The 15,404-nt window shown below is 42.2% G+C and overlaps 1 pseudogene across 1 annotated transcript; it reads right to left on the minus strand.

Annotated features, from left to right (window-relative positions):
• Positions 1-3,390: 3,390 nt before the first annotated feature.
• LOC310795703 (myosin-4-like) lies at positions 3,391-13,558 on the minus strand (annotated as a pseudogene). Its single transcript has 32 exons — positions 13,352-13,558; positions 13,122-13,265; positions 12,876-13,032; positions 12,734-12,761; positions 12,421-12,532; positions 12,230-12,322; positions 12,057-12,120; positions 11,870-11,968; positions 11,675-11,778; positions 11,413-11,551; positions 11,146-11,264; positions 10,564-10,713; positions 10,281-10,451; positions 9,886-10,186; positions 9,157-9,227; positions 8,971-9,058; positions 8,727-8,844; positions 8,517-8,640; positions 8,278-8,414; positions 7,923-8,178; positions 6,666-6,908; positions 6,402-6,578; positions 6,176-6,321; positions 5,961-6,051; positions 5,469-5,858; positions 5,204-5,330; positions 4,990-5,108; positions 4,710-4,906; positions 4,244-4,427; positions 3,985-4,150; positions 3,740-3,864; positions 3,391-3,583 (listed from the first exon to the last, which is right to left on the minus strand). The product of its transcript is annotated as a myosin-4-like (transcript).
• Positions 13,559-15,404: the final 1,846 nt, after the last annotated feature.

Consider the following 15,404-nt stretch of genomic DNA (forward strand, 5'->3'; position numbering starts at 1 on the left):
GGAAAGGGTGGCCCGGAGTTTCCCATTTTGCCAACCAAAATAAACACTTCAGAGTCATGAAGCCTGGTTCTTGTTTTTTTTTAGCACCCCGAGTCTATCTAAAGTGGTCCCGAGGAGGAAAGGGGTCGGAAGACCGTGACCCTTGAGACCTCTGACCCTGGGGACCTCTCCTGGCGACCCTTCATCCTAATGCCCCACAGTCCCCACCAGTCCCCATAGCACCAGCTCTAGCCTCATGACCAACCAGATGCGAGTGCTTGTTTAACTAGACAGTTCATCCTTGAGTCCAAGTGGACGTTTGAGCCAAATTTGCATGAAGACATTCCCTCAAGGTGTTCCTGAAATATTGCATTAATGAGCATGAAAATGGCAGTCATAACGTCACAGTGACCTTGAACTTTGACCAGCAAAATCGAATCAGTTCATCCTTTAGTCCAAGTGGATGCCAAATTTGAAGCAATTCCAGCCAGGCGTTCCTGAGATATCGCATTAACGAGAATCAGATGGACGTATGGACGGGCAACCCGAAAAAAGAATGCCTCCACCCAAAGCTATGGCCAGACAGAGGCATACAAATTCATCAAAAGTCATTCCCACCACATATACTGCCTGTCATACCACAGACTGCCCAAGACTTCCACTTCCCCAATGGACCTCAGGGTAGGGCAAATGGACAGGGCATATCAGGCGCTATGGTCATCACTCATCAGAGTATAGCATCAGATATTAGAGGTCGCCCCGAGTGCATAGGTGCTGGTCCCACCATCCTGACACTTTCCTAGCCAAGATATGAACTTTCAATGGGTGACAGGGTCAATTTTCTGGGCAGTGGTGGCCCAATGGTTAGAGAAGCGAGCTTGTGACCGGAAGGTCGACGGTTCAATCCCCGGGACCGGCAGGATCAATCTGGGTGGGGAAAGTGAAAAAAGGCAGCGCTTGCCCCTCCCTCATTACCACCACTGAGGTGCCCTTGAGCAAGGCCCTTATCCCCAACCGCTCCAGTGGAGCTGATCAGTGGTCAGCAGATCAGACTATGGTTGTACTGGTCAGCTTCCAGGTATGAATGTGTGTGTGAATGTGAACAGGGCACTCCTGAAAAAGAGAGCATTGCTCTCAGTGAGACTCCCCCTGTATAAATAAAGGTAAAAAAAAAAAAAAAATGTAGTTCATAACTCCTGAATCCTTCAGACTTGATTTTGTGTGTGTGTGTGTGAGAGAGAGAGAGAGAGGAAGGTGTGGGAGAGAGGGGGAGGACACGAGTCTGGATTAAAACTGCTGTTCGGACTAAAAGGACTGAGCCTTCAATGGTAAGTATTCTATTCAGTGAGCCACAGGCACCCCCGGGGAACAATGACAATAAACCAGCACAAAAACTTAAATCGGCATAAAAACAATAAAGATTCTTCCAGGCTTATGTTGTATTTCTAAGGGGGGGGCAGCAATATCTGTAAAACTGTACATTCTGTTTAACTGTGCCTTTAGCACTTAGCTCCTACAGAATATTGTTGATCAACAATGACCCAAAACACATTCTTCACTCACTACATCTTAGGAGAAAAGATTACAACTGAAAGTGAAAGTGAAAAGTGATTTTATTGAACAAATGAAACAATAACTGATATACCCATCAAATTATTTGACGAGAAACAGTCAGCTGTAGTTTTTTATTCAGCGGCGTCTTTTCCCTGTAAAAGAAAGACACACAATGTATGTATTTATTTTAAGCAGTTTTTGATCACAAATAAACATTTTATTTGCCATGCTTTACTTTAATTTAGTTATCTCTCCACTAGAGTGTTCATGAAATACAGTATCAATTCATTGTTTTGTTTTCATAAATTGTTTATTTGTTGAATGGCCTCCGTTACCTTGCCAGAGTCACGGGTCTTAGCTCTCAGTTTGTTGACCTGGGTCTCAGCAATGTCAGCACGCTCCTCAGCCTCCTCCAGCTCATTCTGAACCTTCCTGCACTTGGACAGATGCACGTTGGCTTGCTCCTCCTGGAAGGTAATAGAGATAGTTAGGTGTTTAAAACTCTGGAATGTCCTTAGTTCTGTTGGTAGATTATACAGTATCTAGTAGTTGTACACCCATGGGGGGAAATATATATACATATATTTGGCCTTACCGCTTCCTCAGCCTGCCTCTTGTAGGCCTTCACCTTGAGCTGCAGTTTATCTACCAGATCCTGCAGCTTGGCACCATTTTTCTTGTCCTCTTCAGTCTATGACAAAGTAAATATGCACGTGTAAATGTCTAGTAATAACTATGTATAATTGAATTATATGGCTGCATCAGCTGTAAATCAGATTATACCTGGTAGGTGAGTTCCTTCACTCTCCTCTCATATTTGCGGACACCCTTCACAGCATCTGCTCCTCGTCTCTGCTCTCCCTCAACCTCTGCCTCCAGCTCATGCACCTTCAGAAAAAAATCAGGCATTAAGAATCAATTTCTTTTCTGAAACAGTTGTACATTTTTGCGTAATGTATTTCTCTTACTCTAGACTCCAGTTTCTGGAGCTGCTTCTTGCCACCCTTCATTGCCAAGTTCTCAGCCTCATCCAGGCGGTGCTGCAGGTCCTTGACAGTAACCTCCAGGTTCTTCTTCATCCTCTCCAGGTGAGAGCTAGTGTCCTGCTCCTTCTTCAGCTCCTCAGCCATCATAGCAGCCTAGAAAAAATTATGTGTATTAGGAGTATAAAAAGGAAAAAGAGTAATACAAAGAAAGTAACAACTGCAATTTAAACATACATCAGTGATGGCCTTCTTGGCCTTCTCCTCTGCATTCCTTGCTTCCTGAACAGTGTCATCTACTTCACCCTGGACCTGGACCAGGTCAGTCTCCAGCTTCTTCTTTGTGTTCAGAAGGCTTGTATTCTAGAAGGAGAAAGTTCACTCATAAGTACACACAAATGCATATGTTGGAGAATTAGTGAGTAAATTATTTTGTTTGTTTACCTGAGAGTGCAGAAGGCCAACACGCTCACTAGCATCCACCAGCTCTTGCTCAGCCACTTTGCGGCCTCTCTCTGTCTGTTCTAGACCAGCCCTGAGCTCCTCAATTTCAGCCACCATGAGACCGTTCCTACGATCCACCATGGCAGCCTGCTCCTTGAGGTCTTCCTGTGCTCTGACAGCATCATCAAGGTGCAATTGTGCATCCTAATAAAAAAAGAGAAATAAGAATGTCAAGAAAATGATTTACAGAAATATCAGAATGTGGCTCCACTAACAACGTCTATTTATGTCTGCACAACTGCTGTGTGTCCTACCTTCAGTTGTCCCTGGACAGTCCTCAGCTGCTTCTGGGCCTCAGCAGCCTGGCGGTTAGAATGACTCAGCTGAATCTCCATCTCATTCAGGTCTCCCTCCATCTTCTTCTTGATTCTCAAGGCATCATTCCTGCTCCTGACCTCAGAGTCAAGAGTGCTCTGCATGGAGTCAGTCACCCTCTGGCTGTTCCTCTTGATCTGCTCCATCTCCTCATCTTTCTCTCCCAGCTTTCTGTCAACCTCACCCTTAATCTGGTTGAGCTCCAGCTGGACACGCAGAATCTTGGATTCTTCATGCTCTAGTGTTCCCTAATGATTTAAAAAAATATATTAAAAGAGAGCCCTTACATTTTGAATAGAATAAATGGAAAATCTTCCATTTGACATTATTTAAAATGATTGTAGAAAACAAATACCCGAATTACCAATTAAAATGTTAAACTCGAGTCTAGAGTACATTTTTACCTCAGCTTCCTCAAGTGCTGTCTGGATTTCAGACTTCTCTGTCTCAACTTGCTTCTTGGACTTCTCCAGCTCATGGATGCTCTTTCCAGTCTCCCCAATCTGTTCAGTCAGGTCTGAGATCTCCTCTGCAGAAAGATTATATTGTTAATTCAAATTAATGTACATTAGATACTGTATTGATCTGCCCTGTTCTCATCTCAAGCCAATTTAGCAGCAAATTCAAACATTATCTTGGAGGAACTCACGTTGCAGGTTCTTGTTCTCACGCTTCAGGGTCTCCAGCTGATCCAGAGCTTCCTCATAGGAGTTCTTCATCTTGAACAGCTCAGTGCTGAGAGAACGAGCCTCTTTCTGAGCTCCTTCAAGCTCTGCCTGACCCTCCTCAAACTTTTGTTTCCAATCTGCCAAGACCTGAATAAGATGCAACCCATACAGTTGACTTAGTTTCATATTCATCAATACAGAAACAACTGTTTACACATCAAGAATAAATAACAATCCTACCTTGTCAAAGTTCCTCTGCTTCTTGTCAAGGTTGGCAGCCAGCCCATTGGCCCTCTCCACATCAATCATGAGGTCCTCCACCTCACCCTGGAGCCTCTGTTTGGTCTTCTCCAGAGAGGCACACTTGGAATTCACAGCCTCAATCTGCTCCTCAGCCTCCTGAAGGCGCTGGGCAAGCTTTTTCCTGTTGGATATTTGTAATTTGTCCCTCAATGAAAATAAGTAACTGAAGTCTAGATGTTTGAGGTTGATAGATGTTGGAGGGGCAGTATTCATGGATGCAGTCACTGTACAATGTTCAAATTCCATTGCAAATCAAAACATTGCCCCATTTCACCCCAGTATTTCAGAACTAAACAAACATAAGTAACATTTGAAATGTTTGGACACATTTTAAATATATCAGCATAACAATATGCTCCAATTCTAAACTGGGCATTGATGTGTGGTTTTGGATTTTACTCACTTGGCCTCCTCAAGCTCCTCAGTGCGCTGGATGGCATCAGTTTCATACTTGCTCCTCCACTGAGCCACTTCACTGTTGGCCTTGGACATTCCACGTTGCAGCTCAGCCTTCGCCTCCTGCTCTTCCTCAAACTGCTCCCTCAGAAGATCACAGTCATGGCGGGCTGATTGCACACCATGGGCAAGGGCATTCTTGGCCTGTTAAATTAAAGATGATTAAGTGTGAAAAATGTCCAAATTCCAAACAAGAGTTTATCAATGGACACTCAATCGTTTCTTACCTTAACCTCCTCCTCAATCTGTCTCTTCAGCTCCTCAATCTGCTGTGTGAAGGCCTGCTTGCCTCGGGTCAGTTGAGATACAAGAGCTTCTTTCTCCTCAATCTGACGTCCGAATTCGCCTTGTGTGAATATTGGAATGATCAGTTTTGTATACGCAGTTTCTCTGAAAATTCACACAGCAGAATACCCTGTTTGAATGGTGAACTATACATACCATTTTCTGTCAGGAGACGTGCTTTCTGTGCACTTAAGTCATTATTCTGACGAAGAGCTTCATCACTCTTGGTCTTGATTTCACTGAGTTGATCCTCAAGAGTTCGGCACATCTTCTCCAGGTTTCCCTAAGAACAATTACATTTTTTTTTTAAATGTATTCAGTATCTACATTATTTTCTGGATCTTTGATTATATTTTTGACATAAAAATATTTTTATCAAATTATATCAATGAAGCCGTTGCTAATATATGATATCATGTACCTTTGCTTTAGCAACAGCTTCCATGTTGCTGGAAAGGTCATCGATCTCCATCTTGTATTCACTCTTCTCCTTCTCAAGCTTCTGCTTGACACGCTGGAGGTTGTCGATCTGTTCTCCCAGCTCAGCAACACTGTCAGCCTGTTTCTTGCGGAGAGCAGCAGCGGTGGCTTCATGCTGTAGGGTGGACTCCTCAAGGTCACGACGCAGCTTCTGGAACTCTGCCTCGCGCTTCTTGTTCATCTCAATCTGAGCAGCAGTGGCTCCACCAGCCTCCTCAAGTCTCTCACTGATCTCTTCAAGTTCTCTGGAGAGGTCAGCTCTCTGCTTCTCAACCTTGGCACGAGCAGCACGCTCAGCTTCAATTTCTTCCTCCAGTTCCTCAATTCGGGCCTATTGAATGTAAATATTATAATTTGCAGCAAATGTTCACTTTAATTAAAAGCCACAAGAGAAATTTAAAAATACATAAATGTTACGTAGTAAATGTGTCACCTGAAGCTCCTTGATTTTCTTCTGAAGCTGAGCACCCATGGACTGTTCATCCTCAATCTTACTGAGGAGCTGGCTGGTTTCAAAGTCTTTCCTGTGAGCATTGTAGATATAGAGAATAGTTACAAACATTCCATCCATCCAAACTATCAGATTATCAAACACATGTGATTGGGTCTGTCATGAATAAATGAAATGAAAAGTAAAATCAATTTTACTTCTTAAGTTTCTCATCAGACTGCTGCTTATCATTCTCAAGGTCCATGATGCTTTCCTGGGCCAGTTTCAGATCACCCTCAAGCTTCCTCTTGGTTCTCTCAAGGTCCATGCGGAGCTTCTTCTCTTGCTCCAGGGAACCTTCAAGCTGCACATTAAGACAGGTTTGTAATTATCAAGTTCAAGAGCTAACCTATCTTTTTTGCCATACTGACTTCATAAACTCACATCGTCCACTTGTTGTTCAAGCTTGGTCTTGGCCTTGGTCAGAGTGTTGACTTTGTCTTCCTCTGCCTGCAGGTCATCAAGAGTCTGCTGATGTGCCTCTTGGAGGGCTTTCTTCTCCTTGGTCAGCTTAGCAAGGCTCTCATCCTGAGAGGCCATCTCCTCTGTCAGGTTCTTCACCTATTTTTTTTAAAGAAATATTTAGCTTAAAATGGATGATTATTCTAATTTTATTTGTTTTATTAGCTGGCATGGAGACTCATGAACCTTGTTCTCAGTGGCATGTTTCTCCTTCTCCACTTTGGCCAAGGTAAGCTCCAGGTCATCAATGTCCTTCTTGAGCTCAGAGCATTCATCCTCGAGTTTCCTCTTTTTGGCAGTCAGCTCAGCATTCATTTCCTCCTCATCCTCCAGTCTCTCAGTTGTCTCTTTGAGTTTGGCTTCCAGCTGGATCTTACTCTTGATAAGTCCCTCACATCTCTCCTCAGCATCATTCAGATTCTCTCCTTCCTAGGTCATAATGAAACAAAAAGGAAGTAACATGTTAACATACAGTATTCTGGACAAAACTTAAAATATAAGATTAATCCTACCCTCTTTATATTAGTAATTCTTAAAATAAAATTAGGGCTCTTCTTACAGTGGTAGATTCCCTGCCTACCAACATGAGGGTCGCAGGTTCACGCCCCTGTGTTACCTCCGGCTTGCTCGGGCCTCCATAAATGCATGATTGGCTGTGTCTGTGAGTGGGAAACCGGATTGAGGGTATGTGGTCACTGTACTAGCGCCTCCTCTGGTCGGGCAGGCGCCTGTTCCGGGCGGAAGGGAACTGGTGGGGATAACGTGATCCTCCCACGTGCTACGTCCAGCCAGTGAAGCTCCCCACTGTCAGGTAACCTCGCGTCACCAGGCTCTTCCCGAGGAGAAAAGCCTGGTTTCCATTATCCTTGAATTACACCTCTCGGCATCGGAAACAGGATAAAAAACAACAAAACAAAAGATGGACGTACAGTACCAAACAAAGTTTACGAAGAATTTCTTGTAGAAACTTAGCGGATTTACAATATCACATCTTTTAAGCCAATACAGAAGCTTTGCATCCGAAAATTAATCGAGGATTATGATGTTTTTGGCGCACATGTTTCCGGTAAACTGTTTCCGTCTCCTTGGTTTACACCCCCAGGTCCAGAAGCGGTGGAGACGCCTCCATACTAACTGTCAGGTGAAAAGAAGCAGCTGGCAACTGCACATGTATCGGAGGAAGCATGGTGCTAGTCTACGGCTCTCCCCAGATGGGCAGAGGTGGTGGAGCAGCGACCGGGACAGCAGGGGGGAATTTAGCGAAGTACAATTGGGTAGAAAATGGGGGGGAAATCAGAAAAGACAACAAAAAGACTCGTCTTACAAAGTTATTAAGGTTTAGTGAAGGCTAATAATTTCATTTGAAGATTAAGTAGGATAATGCAATAAAAATTAAGTTAATCATTTTTGTACCATGGTGGCTGGCTAGTGAAGTCTACTCACAGATGTCATCGCCAATTGCAGATCATTCCTCTCCTGCAGAAGAGACACCATCTTCTCCTCTAGTTCCTTCTTCTTAGCCAGGGCCGCAGCCAGGTCTGTTTTCATCTTCTCATAGTTCTCCTTCATCGCGGCCAGCTCCTTCTCAGTTTCAGCACTCTGCAGAAGAGGTTTGATCTTGTAGTAGACCTTCATCCATGGCCAGTGTTTGACATTCATGAATGAGCGGACGTTGTACTGGATGGTGAAAACGGAATCCCTATAGAAAAGAAGAAAATTAATGTCATGGATAAAGCCACTTTTGGATTGGATGGTAAATGACAGAAATATTTATTTAGAATGGTTATCTTCTACATGCCTGATTGCCATCATTTTAACAAACTCCTTCCTCATGAGGTAAGCACGGCAGAGAGCCTGAGTCATGGCGACCAGAGAAGATAGCTTCTCATCTCTCATCTCCTCAAGGACACCCAGCAGACCAGCTTTGAAGAAGACCTGAATACAGTAAAAAAAACATGCCATTATCGTTGATTGATTTGGAACTAAATTATAAAGGTCACTACACTACTTTTTTATTTTGTCTTCCTGAATACTCACCTTGGTGTGTCCAAATTTATACTCATCATGAGGCACATCAATTGATCCAAGCAGCTTCTCTGAGGCTTTCTTGTTGTCAACGAATGTTCCTTCAGGGCACGCACTGGCATTCAGTACTTTGTACCTTTTTGAAAGAGACAATGTGTTCATAGTGAGCACTTTCTCCTCTTATCTTGCATCAGAAATCCCTTATCAAACATTCAACAATACCTCTGCTTGAAATCAGCATAGGGGATTCTGCTGGGGAAGCCCTTTCTGCAGATTCTGATACCCTCCAGTACACCATTACACCTCAGCTGGTGGATGACCAGGAAATTCTCCATCATACCTGTAAAAACGAAAATGAAAGAAAAGTTCTGTTAATTTTGAGAAAGTAATTAATCCCAATCAGAATGATTCACTAAATGACTATTAAGATCAGACACTAGAAAGATCATGTCAGCTGACAGTGTACCTGGAGTCTTATGCTCATTGGGAATGAGACAACGCACAAAGTGGGGATGGGTGCGGTGCAAGTTTGTCATCAGCTTGCCCAAGTTCTCCTAGAGATACAAGATGAAACCAAATGTTCTTTGTGAAGTTCAATACATTTGAGTATAACTCCAAACTGAGACTTGATGATGTTCTTAAACCTTCTTACCCTGAACGCTGAAGACACAGTCTGCATGGAACCACCCTTCTTCTTGCCTCCCTTCTTGGCGCCACCAGTCTCTGTTTTTCAATTGATAATTTTAAGGTAGAGAGGAAACTTAAACTTTAGATCAACTCATGGTGAAATAAATCTATATTGCAAAACAATTTTTTCAGTTGTTTCAAAGGTATATCACATCAACAACAGTGGATACAGAGGGGACAACAGTTTATGGGATGTGTGCATGCATGGTCATCTTCTCTTTTGTGCCATGATAAACTAAATCATACTGTAAGGCTAGCTATTAGAGACTGGCTTTCATAGCTGCAATCAGAGCGGTAATTGCAAAGCCAGTGTGTGTCATATTTATTAAACATTTCCTTGTTTCCAATCATAATTAATGACCTGGAACTGTATCTATTGACTTTTTTAATGATTACAAATTTTAATTAATTTCTACAATATACTGTCTGACTAGACATGGTGGTCATTTTTGTGGTGTCATGTGCTTTTCTGAATTACTTTCACGATATGTAAATGATCAAATGGGCTGGAGGTATGGGCAAGAGGATAAAGGTGATAAAGCTAATTATGCCCCAGTATTTCACATTATGAAAGAGAAGACACCATACCATAAACATCTCCCTGCTGGTAAGGTTAATGATTGAGCCCCACTGAGTAAACAAAATAAAAAATCCATGACCTTAATCAGAGTTATAAAGTTATACTGTATTGTACCTTCAACAACAGGTGGATACAGGACAGGCAGCAGCTTAACTGAGGACTTCTGGTAAAGCCCGATAACAGACTCATTCAGGGGATCCTTGTTCTTGTCCAGCCAGCCAGTAACATTGTAGTCCACAGTTCCAGCGTAGTGCACCAGGGCGAAGTGGGCCTCAGCCTTGCCTTTGGCGGGCTTTGGTTTCTCAAATGCTTTGTTTTTGCCAAGATGCTGGTCATACATTTTGTTCTTGAAGGTCGTATCTGAAGCCTTGGGGAACATGCACTCCTCTTCAAGGATGGAGAAGATGCCCAACGGCTGTATGAAAGGTGCAAAGAGATACATCATGAAGAGCCATTGTTGTAATGAAGCATTCAAACAATAATTACATAGTCACAACATTATTGTGTACCTTTTCAATAAGCTCAATGCAGGCAGCCAAGTCCATGCCGAAGTCAATGAACTCCCAGATGATGCCCTCCTTCTTGTACTCCTCTTGCTCCAGGACAAACATGGTGTGGTTGAAGAACTGTTGCAGTTTCTCATTGGTGAAGTTGATGCACAGCTGCTCCATGCTGTTGTACTGTTAGTGGACAAAGGATTATCTTAACCTCTCGCAGCAATACATGATAAAACTATGAAAGATTATTCAATTAAACAGTCTATCCATTAGCCTACCATGAATGAATACTTACATCAAAGATTTCAAAACCAGCAATGTCCAGCACACCAATGTAGAACTGCCTTGCTTGCTTGGTGTCCAGCTGCTGGTTGATGCGGATGACCATCCACAAGAACATCCTCTCATAGATGGACTTAGCCAGAGCGTTCACTGAGTTACTGACCTGAAGAAAGTAGACATTAGCATGAATCAATTTTAGTCCAACCTGAGAACATTTAAGAATTATTTTCAAGCCTCCTCACGTGACACTGTATGGCAGAATATACACATTTATGTTTGAGTTTCCACTGCTAAAAGGGTAGATACATTACATAATTTAGCAGTGTAACCCAAAGTTAGGTTTTTTCTAATTGGAGACAGCGTTTTACAGCTAACAATAATGTCTTCACAAGCAATCAGTAAAAAATAAGAATGCTTTCACATAATTGAATTTCTTTGTATTAATGACCTGCCAAATGAGGAATCCTAAATTGTCAATGCGATCCCCCCCCCACAATTTATCTCCTAAATTATTCAAGCTGTAAGGCTCTTAAACTTCTCTGTTTAAAGAAGATGTGTAAACTAAAGAAACAAGACAATGATGCATCTTGCTCACCTGAGGTACAGTCTGTCCTTTGGTGACAAACTCATTTCCGACCTTCACTCTGGGGTAGCACAGACCCTTCAGCATCTCAGCTGAGTTCAGACCCAGCAGGTAGCCAACCTTGTCAGCCTCTGAAAGATCCACATGAAATACATTATAGATATGTGACAATGACTGTCAAAGCCAATATAACAGAAAATACAAACTTAACTGCTGTGATGAAAATTTAATTTCAAAGCTGTTCAGACTTATCCACTTTGGGGTGAAGTTTAAACTCACCATCTGTGCCGTCTGGCTCAGCCTGCTCTTCACGCTGCTTCTGCTTGAACTTCATGTTACCATGGTGGAGCACAGCACCAGTAAACTTGTAGATGGCCACCCTCTCCTCACCATTGAAGCCCAGAATCTCAATAGCCTCCTGTATTCAAATGATGTGTCAATGGTGAGTCAAAATCACTTCAGAAAATTAATAAGAAACCGTGATGGTAATGATTTAATGCACAAAGCATGAGAAAGTGTGTCGGAACTGAACATCACTCACATCAGTGGCATCCAACTCTACATTGTCATCGATGCTGGCCACAGTGATGTGACCCTGACTGCACATGGGGAAGTCATAGGGGTTGTTGGTGAGGAGCGACATTTCTGGAGATTTACAAAGGTAGAAAGGAATGAGTGATTATGGATTATGTAAACAGTTTGCGTTAGGGTTAGCACGATCAGTTACTCATCTTACCAAGAACATCAGGCTTGTGGTTGGTCATCATCTGGAAGAAGATGTGGTAGCCTCTCTCATCAGGAAGCTGGAATGTCACTCTGGACTTCTCCAGCAGATCTGTAAGAGTTGTTAATAACTTAAAATCTGGTCCACTGATTATGGCAGCCATTTTCATTCATCATCACCATAAGGACTTTTTACTTACATGTCTCAATATCAGCACTAGACAGTTTACCAGTTGCGCCAAAATGGATTCTGATGAATTTACCCTGTTTGAAGGAGCATAGTATTTAATGTAGCTCTACACTGGTGATATATAATGATACCCCCCCAACACACACAGACGGAGGTTGCAGACAGAAGTGCTTCCATACTTACAAAGCGAGAGGAGTTGTCGTTCCTCACAGTCTTGGCATTACCATAGGATTCCAGCAAGGGATTGGCTGCAATAATCTGATCCTCCAGTGAGCCCTATAGTTCAGGTTTTAGATTTTAACATTGATATCTGAATTGTTTTTCCTTCCCACAAATACTTTCCATGTTCTGAGAAATCTAGCTTAATAGTATACCTGTATCTTTCCTGATCCTTGGGAGGCCTTTTCTCCCGCCCCCACTGAGATTGTTGCAAAGTACTGGATGACACGCTTTGTGTTCACAGTCTTTCCAGCACCAGATTCTCCACTGGGTATAGATAGATTTGAAGAAATTCAGTCAAATAATGGTATTATATTGATGGTTATATATATATATATATATATATATACACACACACACACACACACACACACACTCACACACACACACAATGTATGTATATATATATATACCGGTATACAGTATATATACACATACATGTATATATATATATAATCAGAAACTTACGTGATCAAGACGGACTGGTTCTCCCTATCTGTATAAGGGGAAATAAGTAAGTACATAGCATTTATTTTATTATTTTATCATTTATCATCTATGTAACATGAACCCTGTTTATTGACAATGTATATAATTCTCAAAGACATACCGATCAGCATGAATTGGAAGGCATTGTCAGAGACAGAGAAGATGTGGGGTGGGGCCTCCATACGCTTTTTGCCTCTGTAAGCACTTACAACCTCAGCATCGTACACTGGGAGCCACTTGTAGGGGTTCACAGTGGCACAGAACAGCCCAGAGTAGGTCTGAAGGGGAGGAGAGTCATGTGATCACTTACAGTACAGTATGTTTTCATTCCATCTACAATATTTACTCCATAGGCACAGTATCTTACGTAGATCATCCATGCTGCATAACGCTCTTTGAGGTTATACAGCACAGAGGCTTCATTGAGATGGGTCATCATGGCCATGTCCTCAATTTTGTCATACTTGGGAGGGTTCATAGGGTGGACATCCTCCTCCTTAACTGTCCTCTCCTGAAATATTGAAAGACACTTTCAGTTTGTGTTTAAATTCCAACAGTAAGTTACACTGCTGTGAGTTTGATTAAACTTAAACGTACCTCATCGCCTTCAAGGAGTTTGACGGTGGCTTTGCCACCCTCTTTCGACAGGATTGTACATTTAAGGTACAGCTCCACCTTATCGGCCACATAGGCAGCAGTTTTGGCATCAAAAGGTGCGCTTTGAGCCTCAATCCTCTCCCTCTCTGGCTTACGGAGGTAAATGGCGGCCTTGCCATAAACCGCCATCTCCGCGTCCGTACTCATGGTGACGGCTTACTTCTGTGTGGTAATTCGAAATAAAGTATAATCAGACCCATGTGCCAAGTTCATGTGGTCGACCATCCCCAGCGAGCACAAACCGATTTTCTTGTTGAAATCTGCGTGATATTGGGTTTGAACGTCTAATACCTAATTCCACCCTCTTTTCAACTGGCTAAAATGCCGTTACAACATCAACGTGTCAAAAAACACAATTTGCTTAATCATATTGTTAAAATGTTCGTTGTAGCTTGAAATCGAGGCAATATTGATACTGTGAATCTGTATTTGTCCAATTCATTGTGTAACTGAGAGTTGAAATCTGGTCTACACAAACACTACATTTTAATGCAATTTATGTCACATGAAATATCATAAATATGGAACTATATGCTATGTGCTGCCAGCAAAAAGCTTCCAGGACACAACTATGGTTAATACTATAGTGCAATACTATGCAATAATGAATTGAGTTTGTGCAGTAATGCGCAAGTGCTTAGTCACTAGCTGTGACTGACTAGACCAAACCAATACTGCATCAAGTGCGGAGCGAGGTGCTCTGGGCACGCTATGTTATTGTAACCGTATACGAGGCTCTGTGTACCCCCTGAGTTAAATGAAGTTAACCTCTGAAGCCATACAGCCTATAGACTACATAGACGCATACACACACAGTCAACATCATTTTAGTCTCTTACATAATATAATAGTCTGGTACACATGATATAAAATACTGTACACCTATCGCATGATTGTTTAGCCTGTGGTAACGTATAATTGTGTACAAGTTGTGTACGAGATAGAGATAGAGTATATTATGTACCTGGCTCGCTGGGTCACCTTATCACCTAATAGAGTTAATCTAAACAAGTGAATATATCCACCACTATATCATGTTCATGCATCATCCCCAGTTGGTCAACATTAATGAGTGGTTAATTTGTAGTCCTTATAGTATTTGTAGTTTTAGGCTGGGCTGGTAAGTTACTTAAAAAAATTGCCTGTCCACCTTATTTTTGAATGCCCCGCTGTAAAATAACATAACTTGGCCCATAAGTATGTAACATATCAAATAAAACAACAGTAATGTCTTTATTTGATGTAGAATGCAGAGGACATGTAACTGTTTCGTTAAACTCGCGTTCCAGGAATATTGTATTTACTGCGCTGCTCTAAAATAACGTTACTGGCGCGCGCCTCAGCGAGCCTGTTCGTCCTGGAAGCCACTCGCTTTGCGCCAGAACACAATCGATTTGGGGGTGGAACACGCCAGGCTTGGCCAACGCCAGTGCCCAGAACTGTCAAATCAAATCATCGCCCGCCTCCCAGTATTTTCAGTGTATCAGAGATAGATAGAGAACGTGATAAATATAGCCACGTTATAAACAACAAACTAACGCTGGTGATCCGTATGGAAACAGTGTTACTCGAAATGGTTAAAAGTTATATAAACTTGGTCATTCAGTGGCGTTTTACTGCCATGTAACATAGCTAGCTAGCCGCTAACATTAGCCACAATAGGCGATTACACATTGCGCTCTTAAAGGGATATTTATCGACGAGATTTTTGCCAAACTGGACCTGATTAGTGATTTGCTCCGTTCGCCTACAGCTTTGAAACATTACAGACGGGTGTCAAGCTGTCAGCAACAAGGCTGCAGAGGATCACACCGGAAGAAGCACCCATAGGCATCATGGCATCTAGAAATAAGGTGGATACTGATTTTCTTCCTCAAAATGGTTGAAAATAAACTAGGGCAAACATAACAAGCAATTACAATATTTTACATAGTATAAAGAAGAAGAAAATACATGTTCCTACCTGATCCTTTCTCCCAGTCAAAGTATATTC

This window comes from Poromitra crassiceps (assembly GCF_964638095.1).
Source record: "Poromitra crassiceps genome assembly, chromosome: 21".
NCBI classification, from domain to species: domain Eukaryota; kingdom Metazoa; phylum Chordata; class Actinopteri; order Beryciformes; family Melamphaidae; genus Poromitra; species Poromitra crassiceps.